Source organism: Trichosurus vulpecula, chromosome 3, assembly GCF_011100635.1.
Source record: "Trichosurus vulpecula isolate mTriVul1 chromosome 3, mTriVul1.pri, whole genome shotgun sequence".
Taxonomy (NCBI): Eukaryota; Metazoa; Chordata; class Mammalia; order Diprotodontia; family Phalangeridae; genus Trichosurus; species Trichosurus vulpecula.
This window is the reverse complement of record NC_050575.1, coordinates 277,967,494-277,989,825: the sequence shown is the minus strand read 5'-3', so window position 1 is coordinate 277,989,825 and position 22,332 is coordinate 277,967,494.

Below are 22,332 nucleotides of genomic sequence, written 5' to 3'. Positions count from 1 at the left end.
AATATACCTTATCAGTTTTAGAGCTGGGATTTAAACTCAGATTTCTTGACTCCAGGGCTCTATCCGTTATTCCATACCACCTAAAATATTGCATTACTTTGTGCTTTAAAGGCTTTCATGTCTTTAGGGACCTCTTATTAAAAGGAACCCTCTTATCCCCTACCCCAAATATGTTAAACTTTATCAGCTGATATCTTATGTAAGGCAACACCTTGCAGAAATGAGAAATTCTCATCCTTCTCTGTTAACCTTTTGTTCCACTGTATACACACAAAACATCCAAGACTTGCAGAAATTCCACCATATTTAGTTTGCTTTCCTGCCATTGCTTTACTTCTGCATGGGGTGGGACAGGTGGTATAGACATAATTTTCCCAACCTCATCATCGCTCACTACCACCCACATTTACACCCTCTCAGTTTTAAATATTATGTACAACATGGCTATTGCTTTCAAGCTGCTACTACTACTGGGCTAAGGCATGAACACAGGGTAGGGGTGAGGAGAGCATGGAACACCTCAGGCACAAAAACATGTCTTGACCTTTGCTACCGGAATGACACAGTTGACAACGGCTCTGATCCAGAAAGAGGGACAGAAGAAGAAACTGGAAAAGGAGAAAGGTACCTGACTACATAAATAAACATCCAAATCTCAGACATGGAAAGGAGACATTTAACTAGGGTCTCTTCAATTTACTTTTTCCACTGTGGTATCTTTCCCTGGTCATCCAACATAAATTATAAGAGCGTAAATACCAGACTGCGTCTGACAGCTCCAGGCTGAAAGTGATTCCTTGGGACATCTGCAAGGTTTGTGCAGACATAAAAAGAATGATAGGAACTCAGACAACGTGAAACCACCTGTGGCTGATCTATCCCAGACTGATAGCTCCAATTATAGAAGAGTGTGTAACTGAAACAGCTGCAACACCTACTCAGAACTGGTTGTTAGAAACTAACCGGGGCGATGAGTAAACTTAATTCCACCAAGGCAGCACAGAGTGGTATCACCATTATCCTCATTCTCTTTGTCTGTTTCTGATTCTCTCCCCTTCTCTCCTTTTTCTTTTTTTCTCTTTCCCTCCCTTCCTTCCTTCTGCTCTCTTTCTCCCTCTCCTTCTCCACCCTCCTACCCCTTGCCATAGTTAAATTTGGAAGGATGGAGATAAGACTCAGAGAATATGCTGGCAGAAATAGACGAAGAGTCAGAGTGGCAGTAGGGAAATTCACATTCCTTAGTCTGGTTTTCAAGGCCCTCCAGGACCTGACCCTAATCTATCTTCCCCTTCACAGCAGGCACTTCATGAAAAAGAGAACGATCCTGACTTTGTTGCTTACTCCAAGTCCCACTTATTTAATTTCTTCAAGTCTCAGATAAGAAGCATTTTCTCCACGAAGCTGTTCTTATATCTCCCTGGTAGGACACAATGGGTAGCTAAGTGGCACAGTGGATAGAGTGCCAGGCCTAGAGTCAGGAAGACTCATCTTCATGATTTCAAATCTTGTCTCAGACACTTACTAGCTGTGTGACCCTGGGCAAGTCAATTAACCCTGTTTGCTTCAGTTTCGTCGTCTGTAAAATGAGATGGAGAAGAAAATGACAAACCGCTCCAGTATCTTTGCCAAGAAAACCCCAGATGGGGTCACAGAGAGTCAGACAGGGCTGAACAACAACAGGACATAATCTCTCTTGTTGGTGCTTTATATTTCTTCCTCAATTTCCACTCTACCTCATATTACAATTACGATATATTTTATCTCTTCTATTAGACTCTAAATTCCATGGGGGTGGGGGCTTTATCTCACAACTATTTGGTTCCTCTACAGTGCTTAGCATATAGTCTTGCACAGAATCAGTACTCAATAAATGTTATTTGAATTGAAAACAGGTATATTAGAGTGTGAATTAATTCTCTGGATGTGGTATGAAAGTACAGTTCTCAGGGCAGCTAGGTGGTGCAGTGAGTAGAGCACCGACCCTGGAGTCAGGAGGACCTGAGTTCAAATGCAGCCTCAGACACTTGACACACTTACTAGCTGTGTGACCTTGGGCAAGTCACTTAACCCCAATTGTCCTGCCCTCCCCCTCCAAAACAAACAAACAAACAAAGTACAGTGCTCAATAAATATTTATTAGAAACGATTGGCATGGAGAACAAATAATCTCCTAAAGAGCATATGACCAGTTTCACAAAGGTGACCCTGTGCTTACTCCTGCTTTCTCCACATTTAAGCTTAATTGCCGCTATGACAAAAGTGTATTTCTTCATGTCAGCTCTAAATGATTGCATTTCTATACCAAATAGTTGCGCAAAATTAGTGTTTGGGGGATCAAACCAATCGCCAGATTTTAAGTGATGAAGAAACTTTGCCTTCTGTTCATTGCTCTGTATTCTCCTTGGCACATCAAATGAATTCTTAAGTAGAAGGCTGACAGACACAGGGGACTGTGAATTACAATAATAATGTTTTGCTTTGATGCTTTGAAGTTTCTGTGATGTCACTGGGGTGGGTACTCTTTCCACTGGTACACGTTGTAACCCCTTCTCACCCTCAGTGGAGTTTATCGTGTTCTTCAGCAAATCCTTCACATACATTAAATTCACCCAACCTGATGGAGGCCTCCCTCTGGTTTTTCTCATCTCTCAAGGATACCACTTGGGAAACCTATCAACTTTTTCTTACTCTTGATACATGAATGGTGCATCTGTTATGTTGATGTGTATCTTTGATGATGTCTTTTATGTCAGTTCTCACGCAGAAAACATAATTTGTTGCAGCCTACTTATATTCCACTATGCCCCTTAGATCAGTTGTAATTTTGCTTTTTTGTAGGTCATACTGTCCCATGATTCATAGCCACACTTCATCACTGGGAGAATATGTTAGCAGTACTGTAGCCTCCTCCTCCTCCTCTTCCTTGAACTTGGACTACTTCCTCTGGGACCCCAGGCTCTGATTGGTAAGCTTCACCTTATCTTGTCCAGCTTAGACTCAGCACTCTTTCCAGACTTTGACTCTTCCTCTATGTATCAGAACTTGGACTCATCCCCAAAACCCTAGACAGTGATTGCTGAGATTCTACCTTATCTTGCCTGATCTCAGGCCCATAAGGCTACTTCCCAGCCATAGCCTAACCAGATTCTCTGCCCCAGCTCCCCATTCTGGTGGCTTTTGAATTCCAGTGCCCCTATGTGTTATGTTTTCCCTCATTAGAATATAAATTCCTTGAAAGCAAGAGTTGTCTTGCTTTCTTATATCTGTATCATCTACCCTTAACACAGATGCCTGACACTTAGTAAAGGCTTAGTAAATGTTTTTCCCTCATTCATTCAGTGATTCATTGATTCATAAGAATAGATTAAAAAACTTTATGTGATAAAAGATACAATAGTCATGGCTTGCAACAATAGCTCCAAATTCCTTTGGATTTCAAAGGCTTTCATATACTTAAGAATCTCTAATTAAAATCCATTGTAAACATATAAATGCAAATAAAATACATGAAAATAAACATATACACTTATAAAGATATAATAGTAGTTAGGAGAGAGGTAGAGCTAAGAGAGTTGAGTAACAGGAACTAATTTGAATTCTCCCGAATTCTTCTCCTTAAAATAATGTCTCATTGAATTCTGGAGAGGTAGAATCAACCAAAGGTTGGAGTGAAACAATTTTCAGGCCCAAGACAACTTAGGGGGAAGTCAGCAGGAAAAGTCTGTCTCACCAGGGTGGTGATGGGTGAGTGCAACACAGACTGGGCTTGGGAGCAGCTGCAACAGTGGGATGGCAGCTTTGAGAATTCTTAGCACACAGACAGTAGGGGAGTTGGACAAGTGACTAGAAGGTTACAGGGGACAATTTGCTGGCACTGGGTGCAGGATTATGTTGCACTGCCCATACATGGTTCTAGGTCTCAGTACCAGGGCAAAAAGGTAGAGGAGTGATTTTGGTCATTCCTAGGAGAAGGGGGGCCCTTGTCTCAAGTCAAGGGTGGAGAGGATCAGGGCTCAAGTTGCATTTACAAGGCCAGAGTGAGTGAGAGAATTCTCAGCCACAGGGGAACTGGGGCCTTAGTCATAGTTTGGGAGTGTAGAGGAGTACTTGTGGAGGCTCATTGGGCAGAGCAGCTGGGAAACTAGTGACCACACTCTCCTTAGATCATACCACCTTGGAAAAACTGAAAATTTTCAGACATCCAGAACTTGCTCTAAAAACAGCAGTATAAAAAACCTGAAGCTTGGAATAATGCTTCCTCCATCCCAGGAGCAGAGCTGAACTTAAATGTAAAGTTAAAAGTCAAAAAAATAAGCAAACAATGAAAAGATAAAAGGACCATATAAAGTTACTGTGGAGACAGGGAAGATCAAGACACAACCCAGAAGAAGACAACAAAATCAAAGTAACTTTATGCAAAGCCTCAAAGAAAAATGTGAATTGAACGCAAGCCCAAAAATAATTCCTGGAAGAGTTCAAAAAGAGTTTTAAAAATCAAATACAAGAGGTAGAGGAAAAATTAGAAAAATAAATGGGAATGATGCAAGAAAATCAGGAAAAGAGAGTCACAGTTTGGTAAAAGAGGTACAAAAATAATGAAGAAAATAACAGCTTAAAAACAAAATTGACCAAATGGGGCAGAAAAACCTATTGAAAAGAAAATTTAAAAAGCAGAATTGGTCAAATGGAAAAATAGGTACAAAAGATCACTGAAAAAAAATAATTAATTAAAATTAGAATTGGGCAAATGGAAGCTAATAACTCCATGAGACATCAAGAAACAGTAAAACAAAATCAAAAGAATGAAAAAATAGAATAAAATGTGAAGTATCTTCTTGGAAAAATAATTGACCTGGAAAACAGACTGAGGAGAGACAATTTAAGTATTATTAGACTACCTGAAAGCTATAATCAAAGAAAGAGCCTAGATATAATAGTTCATGAAAGTATAAAGGAAAACTTCCCTAATATCCTAGAACCAAAGGGTAAAATAGAAATTGAAAGGATCCAGTGATAACCTCATGAAAGAGATTTCAAAATGAAAGTTCTCAAGAACATTATGGCCAAATTCCAGAACTCCCAGGTCAAAGAAAAAATACTGCAAGAAGGCAGAAAGAAAAAAAAAGATTATTGTATCACGGAGCCATAGTCAGAATAACACAAGATCTAGCAGATTCTACATTAAAGGATCAGAAGATTTGGAAGATGATATTAGGCAAAGAAGCTAGGATTACAACTAAGAATCACCTACCTAGCAAAATTGAGTATAATCCTTCAGGGGGCAAATGGACATTTAATGAAATAGAGGACTTTCAAGCAGTTCTAATGAAAAGACAGACCTAAATAGAAAATTTGACTTTCAAATACAAAACTCAAGAAAAGGATAAAAAAGGTAAACATGAAAGAGAAATTATAAGAGATTAAGTGAGGTCAAACCGTTATGTGGGAAGATGATACTTGTAACTCTTAAGAATCTTATCATTATTAGGGCAGTTGAAAGGAGTATGCATAGAAAGAGGGCACAGGAATGAATTGACCATAATGGGATGATTAAAAAAATTAAAGGGTGAGAAAGAGGGATGCACAGGGAGAAGGGAGAAGGAGTAGAAGAATGGAGAAAATTACCTCCCATAAAAGAGGCATGAAAGGAAGACACAGTGGAGGGGAAGATGGGGATAGTGGGGAATTCTTGAGCCTTACTCCCATTAGAATTAGCTCAAAGAGGGAATAATATACACACCATAGAAAGGTTGCATGGCAGAGCAAGGATTCAAACTTGACTTTCTGATTGTAGTTGACCATGTTCCTTCTACTGAAACCACCAAAACTGAAACAGCCTGAACCAATTCTGAGAGTACCCATAGGTACGTGTCCAAGAGATATGAGGACATAATGCCATTCTGGTAACATACAGTCCTGATGCTAGACATTTCAGTATGATCAGGTGACTTCAGTGGCATCTGGCCAAGCAAAGGAGAAAAGGGCTGGCTGAAAAATCCTAGTGTGTCTTTCTCTTAGTTACTTCATTAATTAGTTTGTTAGTATTTCAGTGGGGATAGAGAAAATCCTCAGGTCAACAGCAACAAAAACCATACAACACTTATTTTGCTGAAGATAGGGATGCAGCCAGTGCCAAGAAATTTAAAAAGAAGTGAATGATCTTCTACTTGAGTTCTCAAACATGCAATTTGAGTCCTCTCTTAGAATTCAGTGCTACCATGTTGGTTCATTAATTATAAACTGCGGATCGTGCAGTCATGGCCAAGGTAAAAAATGTCTATTTAAGTCAATGGGAAAATACACGGTGAATATTAGTACCACTGTTTCCATTTGTTACAAAGAAATATAGTGGCCCTAACCCAAAATGCTTGTGTACAAGAACCATCCTCCCATTTTTTTCCTGAAAATATCACTGTGTTAAGCAAATGTAGATCACAAGGTATTGTTTATGAAGTACATATGTTATTTTCCTTTTCCCCTGCTCTTGTAAGATTCATTATTAACCTTCACTTAGTACCAGGCATATAATTCTCAGATCCTAGGCAAAGGCCCTTAATCAGGAATCTCTAGTCCCCATCTAATCTGAGACGATCACATCTCACATAATACACTACAAGTTGAACATCACTCAGTTAACCGCAAATGCCAGAGGGAATAAGAAGCCATAATTTCATGTCACTTTTGTAATATTAACTCCTGACATGAGACAGTGCCTGAACTGCATGAGTGATTTGGTGAGTTATCACATCCTGTCTTATGACATCTTTCATACTGTAGTGAATTTCCACACATTTAATTAGGTGTTATCATACCAACAAGGGTATAAATCACATTTATTTATTCATATATTTGTGTCTTGTTTTCCTAACTAGACTCTATGCTCCTTGTGGGTAGGAATTCTGTCTTATTCTTCTGGGAATCCTCCAAAGCTTGGCATTATGCCACATGGAGGCACTCAATAAATGTTTGTTCTTTTGAATTGGGCCTCCAATTATTTCCTTAGTAGATGAAGGTTAGACCTGGGTTTACAAGTTAACTTGAGGAAGTCATGCAACTTGACTGACCCTCAGTTTGCTCATCTGTAAATATATGTTCTTTGTAGGCAGGGGTTCTGTCTTATACTTTTTTGGCATCTTCCAAAACTTAGCATTGTGCCATATGGTAGCTTTGGGGATTATACGCTTACAATACTTACCTTGCATTCAGTTAGGTGGTACAGTAGATAAACTGAGCCTAGAGTCAGGAAGACCTGAGTTCAAATTTTGTCTCAGACACTTACTAGTTGTGTGACCTAGGAAAATCACTTAAATTTCTCTCTGCTTTAGTTTCCTCAAGCGTACAATGAGGATAGTAATAACACCTACTTCACAGGAGGGTTGTGAGGATCAAACAAGATAATATTATCTGGCACACAATAGGCACTTAATAAATGCTTGTTCCCTTTTCCCTTTCACTGAGTTTGTAAGGAAAGTGCTATATAAATGTAATTATTATTATAGACCTGCCATAGTATGGGTACTATGTGAAAAGCCCACTGCACTAAACAGCTTTCTGTTTCCTTGACCTCTGTCTTTTCATCTTGCCCTATAATATCATTTCTGGTCATAAGGGATTCATATAAAAAGCACATAAAAAGTAGAGAAAGGATATAGTGATACACATCAGTCAAATAATGACCCTTTTCCTAGAGGGAGGAAGGGAGACAAGTAGACAGAAATAGCTAGAATGACTATTGGGTCCATAAAACACCAAAGAATTTTACCCATCCCCATGTTCATCCTTTATCCAGCCTGTTCATAATTGGTATGTTCAGAGATGCCTGGGGTCTTCTTATCCTAGACTGGAACCTTTGTAAAGGGATCTAGCTCTCTGGGGTATCAAACAGTCCTCCCCTAACCACTGAGGTTTACTGTAAGTTAAGCCTACATTTTAGTAAAGAGCTAGTTTCCTGGAAGTACAACGTGTGCTCTTTCATTTCGCAGCCACCTGGGGTAGTGACACAGTAGTTTAGGACCTGCCTCCTTGTATCTCTTTTGTGTGTGATCATTTGTATATGATCAATAAACCACAGTCATGGGAATAGCTGAGTATGAGGCTGGCTCTGTACCCTTGAAATCCAGGGCCAACTGTTGGAGAAGGAAAGGACCCAGTCTGGGTGATGCTGTAACTTGGGTCAGGTACATGAAAACCATCTTGAGTAGCAAAGCTTGCTAAGGCAAAGGAGTACAAGCTCATGGAGCAGCCGCTATAAGATGCATGAAGTATGATGAATTTAAGAAGCCAAGGACCAAAGAAATGTACAGGGATATCGCCAAATCCAACTTAAAATAAGGAGACAGCTATTTCCTGCTGAGAGAGAGAAGGATGCGGCTGAAGAATCGGAGAGGCAGACTTGACATCGATCACATTGTCAAAGCCCCCTCAGGCTAGGACACAGTGTGGGGTGGAGGGGTGAGGGGTGGTGCAGAAAGCTACAACCAGCAGCTACCACCAGTTTGCTTTGCTCTCAGTGTGCTAAGGACCCTTGCTCATGCATCAGTATGTTCCATTGTGTTCCCATGAATATGCACACACATACATTCCTCTGGACTCCCATCCTTTCTTCCTCACAGCATTCTTTGCTCTTCCCAATCCTTCTACCTTTCTGCTTTCCCTTTCGTTCTTATATACTCTCTCCATCTGGCCATTCTTTCTGCCCCTCTTAATGGGTAGTCATGAAAAGAACACTGGGGTTGGATGAAGAAAAATCTAGATTGGCATTCCAGAGCTGCTATGCCTTAAATCTTATGATTCCCATCTACCAAGCCTAGCTTTTTTTTTTACCTTCCCTCCTATCACCTAATACTCCCTGGACTTGTCCTTGAAATTGCTTTGCATTTTGGTCATAATTCTTCTTTACAACATGACTAATGTGAAAATATGTTTAATATGAATGTATATGTAGAGCCTATATCATCTTGGAAAAGGGAGAGACGGGGAGAAAATTTAAAACTCAAAAGCTTGTGGAACTGAATGTTGTAAACTAAAACTAAATAAATAAAGAACAAAAAAGAGATTGCTTTGTATTTACTTGGGATGTATTTTGTATGAGAGGCAGTATGGAGTAGTGGGCAGAGAGTAGGCTTGGAAGTCAGAAGAGATGAGTTCAAGTACTACTTCTAACCCCTGCTGGCTGTGTGAGCCTCTCAATGTCTTAGCCAAATCTCTAAGACTGTTCATTGCAGAGAAGGTGCTGACATGCATTGGTAAAAAGTTTCTCACCTAGAAGTTCTCTCTACTGAAGAAATCATAGGTTCAATCCAGGTCTTACCCTTGTTTTTTATATTTAATTTTGTGTACACGTAGGGTTTCCCCAGATAGAACATAATAAACTCCTTGAGGGCAGAGACGGTTTCATTTCTGTCCTGGAAGCCCCAGAAGTTAGCTCACTGCCTACTCCATGGCAAGTGCTTAATAAATGCTTCAGGTTGGGCTCCTTTGCATTCCTGGTTATGGAAGACTTAAGCTAACACACCGTCAAAAGGAAATCCACTAATCCAAATCACCTAAATAACCCCTATAAAGCGCATTTATTGGTGTTTACATTTTTTTAGCATTTTTTTATTTCAACACCAAATAATTTTTAAACAGACAGGCTCATGGATTTAAAAAAAATCAACATCAACCACTATTGCTACCAGAGACGTTGCCTGAACCAATCTTAGCCTCTGTTCTCTCCTCTACCCTGATATATTTTCAATATAGAAGGCACCTTTAGCCTTAGGTGAAAGTCTCCAAAAGATTAGAGCTAAAGATTGACAAGGTAGAAATTGTTGAATTCAATTCGATGCAACAAGAATTTATTAAGTGACTAAAATGTGTCAGCAATTGTGCTAGGGAAGAGGGATACAAAGACAAGAATAAAAATAGTCCTTGTCCACCATCAGCGTGTTTATGTGGAAAAGAAGCTGGCTTTCACCTTGATTGTAGAACTACTTCCTTAGACCTTTTCGCTTATGAGTACAGTCCTACGGACCAAGAGGCAAGCTGGTCCCTGGTTGGAAAAAGAGGAACAGCAAGAAGTTGGCCAGTTTGGCCACCATCCCACAGCAAATCAGGGACAGAATCACAAAGAATAGCCAGGGCTCTCCCCCAGCCATTACTATGTTGTACAGGGTCTAATTTGAGGAGTCTTCGTTCCAAATCCCAGATCCAACAACTCTTCCCTTGGTATGTTGTAGTAATAAAGGGCTTAGAGTGTCAGAATTGGCTTGAGAGGGCCGATGCAGCTGTTTAGAGTGGGGGTGGCAGGGAGAAGGAGGGTTTCTTCTTCTGCTTCCACTATCCCAATACCATGTTTCCATAGAGAAAAGGTTCTTGACCTGGGGTCTGTGAATTTGGTTTTTTTTCTAAATTTATTTTTGATAACCATATTTGAAAATAATTAGTTTTCTTTGTAAACCTAAATATTTTATTTTATGCATTGATAAACATTACTCTGAGAAGGGGTCCACATGTTTCAGCAGACTACCAAAGGGGGTCCATAATACACAGAAAAACCAGTTAAGAACCTCTGCCAGAGAAGAGATGCTTCTTCAGCTAGGACTGGAAGGGAGGGTTTAAAGGGAAACAATCTAATGGACTCAGCTCTACTACCTCTTCACTTTGGGGCTGGTGAGCTCAGTTCCCTTTTTCATCTGGATCAAGGAAAACCTTAAAACTGAAGAGGCATCTGAATCTAAAAATCTAAATTTGAAGGGGTCAGTCAATCAACAAACATTTATTATATGCCTATCATATGCCAGGCCCTCTGCTAGGTTCTAGGAATATAAAGAGAGAAATAAAATAAAAAGAGAGAAATCAAACATTCTCTGCCCTCAGTTCCTTTCTCCCTTATTCACTGGGGGAAGAAAACATGTACATAGGATATCCCAAAGGACTGTATATCTAAGTATACATGCACATATGTATGCATGTATACACACACACACACACACACACACACACATATATATATATATACATATATCAGAACACAACCTAAAATAGATATATGTATATATATACAGACATACATATATACATACATACATATATATATATTTTAGGTTGTGTTCTGACATACATACATACATACATACATACATACATATATATATACATACATACATACATATATATATGTTTTAGGTTGTGTTCTGGTTTTTGTTTGACTTGTGCCCAACTCTTTGCCACCCCATCTGTAGTTTTCTTGGCAGAGATACTGGAGTGGTTTTCCATTTCCTTCTCCAGCTTATTTTACAGATGAGGAAACTGAGACAAACAGGGTTAAATGACTTTCCCAGAGTCACACTGCTAGTAAGTGACTGAGACCAGAACTTAGGTCTTCCTGGCTCCAGATCCAGTGCTCTAACCACTACGCCACCTAGCTGCCCCAGCAATTTTTTTTAGATTGTACAACCATGGTTCATTGCTTTAGGAAACTTGCAAGGAGGGAACTCCCTCTACCCTTATGGACTGGTAACCTATGACCTGTAAACCTATAATCTTAGACATTTGCCTAGGTGGCTACAAAGGGCCATAACCATTATATATATAAGAAGTAAGGCTTGAACTTGGGTCACGCTGATTCCAAGTTCAGTTCTGTTATGATACACTGCCTTGCATATAGAAAAAACACATTAAAAAGGAATATAAGATACTTGGGGGGCAGAGGGGGATATATTAGCAACTGGAGGCCTGGAGGAAGTCTTTGTGAAGAAGGTGACACGAGCTAAACTCTGATGAAACTTGGGATTTTAAGTACCTGCCATTCAAAGAAGATGTAGAAAATTCAAGCTATTACAAAGAGCATTCAGGTAAATGTCAGGAAATATATGTTGAGACAATATCCTTCTGAAAAGGAGGCCATAAACTTTATTGCCCTAGTTAGATAAGCAAATCTGGAGATACTTAGACTGACAGGCTTTATAAATCACTGTCCATAACCTCCTAAAAGCCTTCAAAATAATTTAGTAAGAATTGTAAGAATTGGTTGATGTCAACCTTCAGAAACTCACATGTTGCTATTAAATTCTAACACCAAGGCTACATTTTATAGGAAACTCGTTTGGGGAGCAGGACTTTTTTTACAAGTCCTGATCAGAAACAGATTGTTTGGGCAGTGTCTCCAGATGATTTAGACTAGCCAAGAGAGAAAGATTTGAAATTAACACAATGTAAAGTTCTATAAACACCACGGTGTTGGAGCTGAATTGGATGTGTCTGGAGTTTGGATTGAATCTGGTCAGCTAGACACATTACAAGAGTTATGATGCTCATCTCTCTGGGCTGGCCTTTAACCAGCCCATCTTGAATATGACAGGGTCCCCAATTTCTGACTCATTGCAGGATTAAGTTAATGTAAGACATTACTCTTCCTTGACATGCCTTACCTTGTCAAAACCACTAAGTAAAATAATTGAGGTAGGCTCTAGTGCTGGTGAATTGCATTAAGACAGCTGTAGTATATTCAGTATAATTCAACACACATTTATTAAGGACCTACTATGTGCCAGACACTGCGCTAGGTGCTGAGGAAAGAATATTTGGTTTACAATCAGAAAACCTTATTTCAAGTGCTGGTTCTTTCATGACCTACTGTAAGACCTTGAGCAAATTAATCTTGGTCTCCTCATCTGTAAAATTAGGATAATGTTATTTGTACAAACTATGTTCCAGGGTTGTTGTGAGGACCAAAGGAGACAATGCATGAAAAGTATTTTGTAAAACATGAGGCTGCCAGATGGCATTGTGGATGGCATATTGGACCTGGAATCAGGAAAACCTGAGTTCAAATCCTGATTTAGACACTTCTTATCTATGTGACCCTAGTAAAATCATTTAACCGCTCTCAGCCCCAGTTTTCTCATTTATAAAACGGGGATAATAATGTAAACCAAAAAGAGCCATATAAATGCTCTAATAATGTACCTGCTATGGAGAGCTAGGTGGTGCAGTGGATAGGTTGTTGGACTTGTAGTCAGGAAGACCTGAGTTTGAATCCAGCCTCTTACTAGCTGTGGAAGCCTAGGCAAATCACTTAAATTCTACTAGCGCTTACCTCCCAGGATTGTTGTGAGGATCAAACGAGATAATAATTAAAAAGCACTTAGCATTGTATAAGAGCCATATAAGTGTTAGCAATTTATTATTATTGTACTGCACAAATAACTTACTCTAAATAGATTCTAGTTATCATGATGACGACAAAAAATGTCATCATGGCATTGTGGTAAGACCACTGGATGTAGAGTCAAGAAGCCATTGTTATGAATCTTGTCTTAGATTATTAGATTATTAACTGTGTGACCCTGGGCGAGTCACTTAAGCTCTGTCTGCTTCTAGTTCCTCATCTATAAAAGAGATATAATATGAGTAACTACCTCCCAGGGTTGTGGTAGGGATAAAATGCTTTACCAACTTTAAAGAGCTACAGAATTGCTAGCTGATGATGATGATGATGCTGATGATGACAAGTAACTCTGGGCAAATCACTCAACCACTCTGGGGCTCAGTGTCCTCATTTGTAAAATAGGGATAATAATAGCATCTACCTCCCAGGATTGTTGTGAAAATCAATTGAACTAATTTATGTAAATTGCTTGCAAACCTTAAAGATGACTATTTATGGTACATAATATTGGGTACCATGGAGACAGACAAGGAGAGCAGGCATCAAGAAAACTGTAATATAAATAGATGTGTAGCAGAAACATTGACATCAACTTCAGCACAACAGAGACATAGGTAAGAGCTAAGTAACCGGGGAAAGATGAAGGATTGGTGAAAGGCGCATGGAATAGTTGGAAAGATTTGAGTCACGTAGGGCTACTCTAGACTGGCTTCATTGTGGGGTGGTTCTTGATCAGAACCTTAAAGGGCAATAGAGAGCATTCTGTAGAGGAGAGTGGTAGGCAGAATATTGCCAGGGCAGAGAAGGCCATGTTCATTCCCCTGAGGGATAGGACAACAGTAAGCATGCATAAGGAATGCTCAGGAATCAATAGCAAACAAAAGCAGAGAGAATCATGCACAGTTGATATGGGCACAGGGGTTAGAGGAGGGGTTAATTATTGGAGGTCCTTAAAGTGCATAATGAGTTTGGAGTTGATGTATAATAGACTGGAATGTCAGCCAAAATTCAAAGGCGTCAGCACTTCTCAGGAGTGACTTACAGTAGGCACATGGCTAAAGCACATATGTTTGTACAGATGTGACTCCCAGTCACTTTAAAACCAGCTTGCTGCCCTGAGAAATCTGGATTAGAATCTGCCGGGTCATACTTCAGACAAAGGAACTAGGTGCACTTCCCCTTTTGCCATCTAATTAAAATTTCTTTATTCCCCTTTCCACCGAAAATTGAAAAAGAACAAATGTGATATTGTGCAGGAATCTGGCATAGTCTGGAGTGGTGTGGAGTTTTCCAATACTACTTTATTTCACCATGCTTTAGGATAGTCACTGAGCTTCTCAGTAAGTATCTGTTAGTATAAGCTACACACTTGGATATCCTTATTCTGATACACAGCGTGACAGATTCAAGGCTGGGAAAGGTCAGTCTCTTAGGCATCCTCCTAACTATCAAGATACAATACTTTGTTAATTATGGGTCACTAAATCTTCGACTGTACCAGATATCCCCAAGTAATTTTTAATTTCTGATTTCCTTTGCTGCATTTCATTCCAGATGCCCATTAAATCAGAGGCAACATGTTTCATTAATAAATGAACAGAGGGCTTTAGGGAGGGGAAAGAGAGAGAGAGAGAGAGAGAGAGAGAGAGAGAGAGAGAGAGAGAGAGAGAGAAAAAACCACCCTCAATCCCAACACCCCAGGAATCCTTTTTTTAAGATGGAAAAAAATAACTTCCTGCCTTTGAATGCCTGAGTAAGTGCTTCAACAACGACCAGCCCACTGAAGAAAGCAGCATACAGTGTAGGCAGTATTATACACAAATGTGAATGCATTTAGGACTATTTCTGGAGCACATTGATTCTGCTTTTGAAAAGACCGGCTTGATGTGTGAGCACATAAAAGGACGCAAAAGGCCCCAGGCACATTTACTATTGACTATCATAAGATAGACCTTCATTCCCCATTGATCTTTCTTTTTTTAATGTCCTTCAGAAACAGAAAAGCAGAATATGAAAGTTGATGAAAAGAACCCCAAATGGCCCCTCTACCAGGTTGAAGCTTAGAGACCTAGACCCATCTGCTTTTTTTAGCCAGATGTCAAGTATTTTTTCCATGGAAGTCTTACTCCAATGCCTCAGTTAATGTGGCATGAGGGTGGCCTTGGGTTTTCAAAGGCTAGGTGAGCAGAGCTCAAGCTCTGGAAGGTTTGATCAAGCTGGGAAAGACTGGAGGTTCACAGGGGATTGTGTGCCTGGTATTTGACAAGCAGGCTAGTCAAGTTCAGGCACACTCATTGCCAGAGCTGGTCTACCAGGTGATGAAGCCTTCTGGGTCCAGCAATGCATACTGATGATTTACCTGTTCAGACAGTGAGGGGTTGTGATCTGCACTAGAGAAAAAGGAGTACCCATGCTGATGAAATTGTTGATGCTTGATGTACATACATCATGCCTTGGCAATTATAGTGACTAAGGAAAGCTTAACCCCAGCCATCACCTTGGGTCCCAATCTGAGGCTTTCATCTCAATTCAATTCAGGTCAATAAACCTTTATTAAGTGCTAGCTGTATAGGCAAAAGAGTTTACAATCTAATGGGTAATCTCATTTGAGATCATCCTGTTGTTAGAGGGAAGACAGGGGGATTCAGAAGCAGGACATACACTCTGCAAAGCATCTGAAAACCTTTGGAATTGTTCTTGGGTTTAATTCTGAAGTCAATGATTTACACTGAATGGTGTTATATTTATTTTCTGAATATTTCTAGTTAGAGGGAGACAGAGTGGGCAGAGAATTGGACTGGGAGTCAGGAAAATGTGGGTTTGACTCCTGCCTCTAACACTTAGTAGTGGTATGAGGGAGGAGGGGCTGTGCAAAGTCACCGGCCTCACTTTCTCCTCCAGAACCATCTGGGTCCAGTGGCCAGATATAGATTAGAATGAGACTAGAGACAGCCCAGGATGCAGTGGTGGACCTTGGCCTTTTTAAGCTAAGGTCTTTCTGGATTCTCACTTTGAATGATGCAATGCCCATTCAGTGAATAGGTCTGTTTATGAAGTGAGTCAAGGGATAGCCACTTTATTAAAAAAAAATCAAACCGGGAGGGGAAGACCCTCAAGGTTGTTGGCTCAAAAAGAAGCAATTATTATTTACATTAACTCTGAGCCAGGAGGGCCCCAAAATAACTATTACGTGGTACTTGGGCAGAGACCTATTGTAGTACAATCAATGAGAGCTTCAAGCCATGTCATCATCTTCCTGATGTCGTGGTCCTCTTCTAGAACAGGACAAACCACAACCTGTGAGTATTCCGAGCTGCCCTAATGGGCAGCCAGCTGACCAGTTCCAGTTGGGTAACTCCTCCTCTCCTCTTTTCTCCTTTCCCGTCCCCATTGTGCCCTGAAGGTGTTCTGCCCAAAGGAAGCTATATTTTGATGGCTGAAACCTACCTAGTTATCTTGGGTTTTACTGGCAAGATCTCTTTCTTAAAGACCATGCCTTAAACTCAGTTCACTCTGGCTCTCATTGATTGGAGTGGTATGCCTTTAGGCAAATCGTTTGACCTCTCTGAATCTCGGTTTCCTCGTCTGAAAAATGGGGACAATAATACAAGTATGATCATCCCTACCTACTTCAGAGGATTGTTGTGAGGCTCAAATGGGATAGGTTTTCAAAGTGCTTTGCAAGCTTTAAAGAACTATATAAATGACAGTTACTGTTATATTGCTGGAAATGTTTCAGATGAGGAATTGGGGCTTTGCTATGTTGTGCCAAAGGAAAATACCAAGTCTGCTTGGTACATGGCGGGTTCCTCCTGAGAAATTCACCTCTCAGCATGAACCATGGCTTGGACAAAAGTATCCTTAGTTTGCTGATGCTCCAAATGATAGCATTAAGGGACTTGTTTATATAATGTAGTGGTTGGGATTTAGTCCTCTTACATAACAATCTGCTGACCCAATGCAGGACAGTGAACTTACTCCCCCTGAAAATGAGTACAGAAATGTTCCTAGTGGTACAAAGGTTTGCTAAGTCAAGATTTTGGTTCTGTATAAAGCAAACATACCTTCTGATTTCTAATATTCAGAGAGAGACTTTAATGGTGAAGACCGGGGGAACCCTTTATAGTACCAGTGTTAGAGAAGAGACTAACATCACCCTAGAGTCTACAGGGGTACTTCTACTTCAAGAAAACATGCTTCCTGAAAATCTTCATTTGTAGAGCCTATAATTCTATGACCTTAATGGAATTAAGGCACAGCATACCTTTATATAGTGAATGCATTTAAATTATGATTCTATTTACAAAAAAATAATAATCTCAACTTTACAGGAAAACACTTATCTTGCAAAGTGAAGCTGAAAGTTTTTACAATAGATTTGTTGATATCATCATAACCATAATAAATCTAAGTTGCTTATGATAAGCTACATTATAACAGATCTTGAAGTATCTATGATTAATTTCTTAAATACCAAAACCTTTGCAGGAACTAATTGTTATCATACCCTCACTGAGAAAGGTTACTGTCAAATGACTTTACAAATGAGAAACAGGAAGTATAAATGGGTCCAGAGATTTCCTTAGGTCCATGCAGCAAGGTGGATGGGTGACTATCAGAAATCCAGCTTAGTGCTGGTATCTATGTGACATATAAAGCAGGCAGATTGAGAAGATCTAGGCCTTTTGGATTATCTATTGATTTTAACATATTTAAATCCCATCTCAGCCTGAAGGTCAGAATAAAATTATCACCCCCATTGTAAACAAGGCTTGGGCAGAGAAATGGGGCAAACCTGTAAAAGATGGAAAGGGGAGTCAGCTAGAGGCAACGCGGTGGTACAACAGAAAGATCACAGAGGATCTGGGTTCAAATTCCACCTCCAATGCTTATCTACTATGTGACCTTAGGCAAGCAAGTCATTGAACCTCAGTTTTCTTATCTGTTAAATAAGCAGGGGAGGAGCTAGACTGGATGGTCTCTCAGGTCTCATTCAACTCTAGAGGTATGATCATATAAGATCCATATGGTGGCTATTTAGTTGTTGTAAGGGCCAGGATGATATATGAGTCCCAAAAAGGGCTATCTTAGATCAATTTGGGAGGTGGGGAAGGAGTAAATAGAGTGTAAGCATCATTTTCTCAAAGTCTAAAGTTGCAATGAGAAGAATACCTCATGCTTAGAAAATATTTTGCAGTCTGTGAAATACTTTCTTCAGATTAGCTTTATTAGCAGAAATGTAACTAGCAGATGAGATGCTTTGGGGCAAGCAGCTTTATGTATCAAGCAACAAGCACAAGAATTGTCAATATGTCAATTTTATAATTCATCATATAACAATACAAGAAGTAATCACAGCTTGGTTGAAGGGTGGCTTAGTAACCTCTGGGTTCCATGATGCTAGAGGAGTGCATGGCTCCCATTTTTGCACCCTATAAATTCTGATTCTCTTGGGTAAATCTCTTAATGACCCCAACCCTAGTTATTTACAACTCTGTGGGTTAGGCAGGTGGTGTAATTGTTAATCATATACTGAAGAAAACTGGGGTTACAAAAGCCTGAGAGGGATGGACAACAAGATTTACTCAGTGATGATCTGGTGAACATATTGATCAATCAATCAATAAACATTTCTTAAGCACCTACTATGTCCCAGGCACTGTGCTAAGAGTTGGGGATACAGAAAGAGGCAAAAGACAGTTCCTGCCCTTGAGGAGCTTACAGTCTAATGAGGGAAACAACATGCAAATGTTGTAATATAGTTTTTGTATATTGTAATTATATTTTAATATAATGTCTGTGATTTCTCATATCATAACACATATGATTTCCCATATCACCTCTTGACTCTAACTAGAGCCTAGAAGGATCACTGGCCCCAGAATTTAGATCAAGACTGAAACACAGAATCATAAGATCTCAAAGTAGGAAGGTACCGTTGAGACCATCTAGTTTAGCTTGCAATTTAGAGTCAAGTGGCACCAACTGCAAAGGTTATGGGGATATAGGTACAGGGAGCCATCAAGATGATTATAATCCCTGGGATACTGAGTGTCCCTTCTCTAGGTTGAAGACTATAATACTTTAAAGCCTAGCTCAATTCACAGCTTAGTGCCTTAAGCACTGAGGTATCCTCTGTGAATAAGAATTCTAAGTCTTCAGCCTCAAGTCTTGAGTCCAGCAGATATTATTAACAAAAGTACTAGCACCAGGGGAAACTAGAAAGAACTCCTATTCACACTGGAAAGGCGCTTCCAGAAATGGACTCAAGTGTTTCACAAAACCAAGCATGTCTGTGACCCTTTTGTCACACAAATTGGTACCCCTGGATGCTTATAATTCTAGTTTCTCTCCACTATGTTCCTGCAATAAATAGTACTGCACCCCATAAATGAGGGGAGGCTCTATTCTAGATCAGAAGGGAAAAAACATCAATTGGATAGAGGAACCTCAATTAACACATAACAGTGCTAAGATTTTGCCTCAGGTGATATTTCCAGCAATAGTTTATGATCAGTGTACGCATTGTTAACTCAGAAGAGATTAGAGCTATTTCTTAGGGGAAAAAATGAGTTTAGTTGTACCGGTGCTCAAGAAGATGACTCCACAATAAGAATTCTTAATGCGGGGTTCATTAATTTGTTTTTATAAATATTTTGATGACTAAAAGTGGTTTCCTTGCTAATCCTATGTATTTTATTTTGTGCATTTAAAAACATTCTGAGGGGCAGCTAGGTGGTGCAGTGGATAGAGCACCTACCCTGAAGTCAGGAGGACCTGAGTTCAAATGTGACCTCAGATATTTACTAGCTGTGGGACTTTGGGTAAGTCACTTAACCCCAATTGTCTCCAACCTCTCCCCTCCCCTAACCAACCCCCTCCCAAAAGAACCCAAAACATTCTGAGAAGGGGTCCATAGGCTTCACCAGACTACTAAGGAGTACATGACACAAAAAAGGTTAAGAAGCTCTGCTCTAAGAAGAAACCAAATATATAGAATCTTCCAGAGAGAAAAGTCCTTAGAGCTACATGAACTGCCTGCTCTGTTCACTTTAGGTCAGGATAAAATTCCTGGTAGTCCAGTATCTCTTCTCCTCAGGGTTTCCATCGGGGGATTTTTTGCTACAGCACTTCTGTTTGTCACCTGACATTCTAATCATTACTCAACTTAAAAGCAAAATGGATAATCACTGGGAGAAAAATAACTTTAAAACAGGAAAAAAAGGAGGCAGTCAAATGTAATATTAAATGTAAGACATATGTTTTTTGGACATTGCATCTTAATGATAGGTCAATAAAGGTAAGGCAAAGTTTCACTGTCCAGTGATTAAAGTGCTTGGAAAAACCCAACAAAAACCCCAAAACACATGGCTGGCTCTGGGCTTGCCATCATTCAACAGCTGCGCTGATAGTGGACCCACCAGCTGCTAGCCAGGCTACTTACTACGTACCAGGTTTCTTATTTTCTGTACCTATTTCTGTACCCTATTTTCTATGGCTACAGACACAATTGTCACTTTAAAAAAACCCACAAATCAATATGGCACATTGAGGTCAACTTTTCTCTCCAGGCTCTGTAGGAGGCAACTCAGAGATATCTCCATTTTGGGAGAAGGAAGTAAGAACATTATTCTCCCCAGCAAGGACAACTAGAGAGGTGCCTTGGTAAACTCACTGACATGATTCACCTTACCTGAGCCTGTTGAAATGGGCATTCAGGACTCTTTTGCTGTTTCCAAATGGTCTTCTCATAATAAATTCAAAAGGTTAATATGAACTACTTGCTTTTTGCTCACTACATGATTTAGGCCTTGGTCCCAGGCTCAGGGTTTGCCCATAAATACAAACACACTGCATTTCCTTACAAGAAGCAGCAGCTGGCCTGTGAGGAAATGAACCTCTCATTTCACATAAATAAAAGGAGGGAGGAAAAAGGAATAGTCCTGTGACAAAGCTAGGTATAAAAACATTCCCTTGGTTATTTCATTGCAACCTGTCTCCCCCCCCCGCCGCCCCGCCCCCAGACAAGTTTGAAGCTCTTTTCTAAACTTGTAAACAGAATCAAGCAATGCTTGGTTACTAAGTTTGGCAGTAGAGGCAAGCCAAGGTTCCTGTCTGTACAAACATAAAGGGTAAGGAGCTAGTTTGTTTGTTTCCTCTCACTTTCAGTATATGGCCAATGGTACGGTCATAACAGGTTCCTGGTTCCATGGATCCTGAACCATTAGGTTTTAATTGGTTCTAGTCCTCAAACTCCTTCAAAGAGGGTAGAGTTTGGGAAGAGAGGAATTGTGACATTTCTAGCTACACTAGTATTAAGGGTCATAGATTCCTGCTAATTGATTGATCAAATGAATTAAAAAGGCACTGAAGTGCTTATTAGGTGTAGTGATATAAGTACAAGCAAGAAAAGCAGTCTCTTCCCTGGAGGAGCTTACATTCTAACGGGGAAAGCCAACAGAATAGACATAGTTTGGATGTGGAAGGGAAGTAGGGGCCAGATAATGTGAAAGCTTCCATAACAAGACCCTGGGGGAGAGGTGAGGTTCTGGTGGGAGAGGGATGAGGAGAATAGCCAGAGTACAGGTGCCATGGTTTCGAAACGGACAGGATTTATGCCATGTAATAAGATGTATCGAAAACCAAAGTCTTGATGGAAAAGTTTAAGATACATGGTATAAGCCATCTAATCTGGGCATACCCTGAGGGATAATAGTTGTTTAGTGATGAGTTATGCTTATCTGTGACAGAATAAATCCGACTCTGATGTCCACCAGGAATGCCAGCATGACAGCTACTAGCCTGGTCAATGAGTTTGAGGAGAGGTGTTGATAAGAAAATGGGTCCTAGATGGAGGTCACCAAGCATCTGTCAAAGTTTTATTATCAAATATTCACTTGATGGGGAAAAAAAAATACCTGGGATGGAAGTACCACTTGCTCAAAGTTCAAACCTCCAGTAGTAATACTTGATAAAATAGTTATATAATATTTGTGGCTCACAAAGCACTCTCTTCACAACGCTACCTGTTAGGTAGTACAAACATTATTATCCCTACTTATGGGGACCTGAGTGAGGACCAGAGAAATGAAGTATCTTGCCTGTGGGTTCATAGTAAGTGACAGAACTGGAGCTCAAAGCCATATCAAGTGCCTCTAGATCCAATGCATGCTTCTTTA